This window comes from Desmodus rotundus, chromosome 8, assembly GCF_022682495.2.
Source record: "Desmodus rotundus isolate HL8 chromosome 8, HLdesRot8A.1, whole genome shotgun sequence".
Taxonomy (NCBI): domain Eukaryota; kingdom Metazoa; phylum Chordata; class Mammalia; order Chiroptera; family Phyllostomidae; genus Desmodus; species Desmodus rotundus.
The window spans coordinates 64,357,622-64,360,446 of NC_071394.1; the positions used below are offsets into that span (position 1 = coordinate 64,357,622).

General features: G+C 39.5%; 1 pseudogene; it reads left to right on the plus strand.

The window, feature by feature from the left end:
• Nucleotides 1-680: 680 nt before the first annotated feature.
• On the plus strand, nucleotides 681-2,154 carry LOC112320872 (BTB/POZ domain-containing protein 10 pseudogene; annotated as a pseudogene).
• The last annotated feature ends 671 nt before the right edge of the window (nucleotides 2,155-2,825 follow it).

Here is a 2,825-nt window from a genome sequence, read left to right on the forward strand (position 1 = left end):
ATGTAACAGGAGTGCTGAGACAAAAAAAAAAAAAAAAAGTGGCCCAAATAAAAGAACAGATCAAAGCTCCAGAAAAAATACAACTAAGCGATGAAGAGATAGCGAACCTATCAGATGCACAGTTCAAAACACTGGTAATCAGGATGCTCACAGAATGGGTTAAGTATAGTTGCAAAATAGAGGAAAGAGTGAAGGCTATGAAAAGTGAATTAAAGGAAAATACACAGGGAACCAACAGTGATGGGAAGGTAATCAGGACTCAGATCAATGGTTTGGACCACAAGGAAGAAATATACATTCAACCAGAATAGAATGAGGGAGAATTAGGAGCTGGCCTGCAATCTGCCAGGGCAGCTATGGTAGCCGAGGATGCCAGAGTGGCTGTCACCACAGACAACTGTGGAGGGATCCAGTTGAGGAGGAAGCAAAGGTGTCACTGGCCCCAGCTTTTGCCTAGGCTCTCCGTGGACACTTAAGGGACACTACAGTGGTCCCAACTGAGAACTTAGAAGGGTAGAGGAAAAAGATATTAATCCAACTCCTATAATATATTGACCATATTTAAGCACTACATGAATGACATAAAGCTTTTATTTAGCTCCTAATGTTGTTACCAGCAATTGTGTCTAGAGTACATGACTCTTTGAGGACCATGTAAAAGTCTAAGGTTAGGGGTGCTACATGTGTCCTTTCAGAGCAGTAGTGTGAGAAAGCTTGAGGTGGGATGGCAGGATGGCCTCATCCGTATGATAGTAACTCCAGTAATCCTGAGAATTGGGATCAGAAATTGCATTGTAGGTCATGTAAATTTTATAAACATTCAAGTACTCCCTCACGCGTTGCTAGAGGAGTTGTTGACCATACCAAAATGAGACTACATGGCACTGGTGGGGCACATGAAAGATCAAGAGATAGATGAAGGTCAAGTGACAGATGATGAGATTCATCTCATGAAAGAACAGAATTCATCTCACTCCTTGTATTAGAAATGTTAACTTCTCTTACATGACAGCGCCATGTTGAATGAGAAAAAGATCACAGTTCCTCCTGTCCAAGCAGTCCTCATCATCAAAAAGTTTCTCCAAATGTTCCAGTAGAAGTGCTGGACACAGCAGCAGAAACAGTCAGTCAAGTTCAGATGGTAGCTGTAAGACATCTGGGGAGATGGTGTTTGCATATGAAAATGCAAAAGAAGGAGCTCGGAATGTAAGAACATCAGAACGAGTGACACTAATAGCGAATAACACTAGATTTGTTGTGGACCCATCCATTTTTACTGTACAGCCAAATACAGTGTTGGGCAGGGTGTTTGGATCTGTCAAAGAACATAATTTCACATATCCCAATGAGAAGGGAGAGTATAAAGTACCAGAGGGAATTGGCTCCACTGTATTTTGAGGTATTCTGGATTACTATAAAACAGGAGTAATCCAGTATCCTGATGGAATATCAGTTCCTGAACTGAGAGAAGCATGTGACTATCTTTGTATCTCCTGAATATAGTACTATTAAATGTGAGATCTCAGTGCCCTAATGCAAGAGTTATCAAATGATGGTGCTTGTAGACAGTTTGAATTTTATCTAGAAGAAATGACCCTGCCTCTTATGGTAGCTAGTGACCAGAGTGGGGAAAGATAATGCCGCATAGTGGTGCTTACCAATGATGATTAGAATGAAGGTTAATTAGAATGAAGAGTATCTAGCCCAGATGGGAGAAGAATATTCACAAATTATTTATAGCACAAAATTATATAGATTTTTCAAGTACATTGAAAACAGAGATGTGGCCAAATCAGTTTTGAAAGAGAGGGGTCATAAGAAGATTAGATTGGGAATAGAAGTTTATCCTAACTACAAAGAAAAAAAATAAAGAAAAGACCTGGGGGCCACCCAGAAGTGATTTACAACTATGTCCAAAGACCATTTATTTGAATGTCCTGGGAGAAGGAAACAGGAAAGAGTCAGCATGTAGACTTTCAGTGTATAAAAAGTAAATCTATCACTAACCTTGCAACAGCTGCCACAGACATTCCCCAGGACCAGCTTGTGTTCGTGCACCCAACTCCACAAGTGGATAAGCTGGATATTCTCCCCATTCATCCCCCTTCCAGCAACAATGACCTCAATCCTGATGCACAGAATCCAATGCCGTGATGCCAATATTCCTCAAAACCATAGCATGCTACTTTTCACAGTGACATTGCACTCTTCTCATTCTGCACTGCAAGGCCACTCTCTTCATCATGAGATGCACACAACAATATTTAGGATATTGCAGTGTAACCTTTTTTTAAGACCAAAGGTAGCTGAATGGTTTTTTAAATGAGTACAACTCTAGCATCCTGAGGTTCCAGTTATATAAATGTATTTGTTTACCAGTGGGTTTATGAAATTGGTTTTTTGTATGGGGGAACAGTCTTTTTTCACACATCTAGATCTTTTCAGAGTGGTAGAAATTGGCTGCTGGGGTACTTTCAGTCTAGATTGATATTTGTCACACAGCAGACAAAATGCAGAATATTACTTAGTTGCACTTTATAAATGGTGGTTAAATGGTATTGTTCACGCCATTTTTATAGTTGTGACACACAATGCAACTTAAATAAGTGCTTCTATCAAACTATTCCTTCAGTAAAATGTGTATAGTTTACTGACCATGATGAGCAAAAAATGAGTATTTATCAAGAGGCTTATATGAGTGATTAGAATGAGATTCAGTGCCCATATCTTAATAGTTCAGTTATCTCCAATGTCATTTTCACCCTTTTAGAGTGAGTCACATGCAAGGAATGTGAAAATCATGGGTGGTTTATTATGTAGTCTGC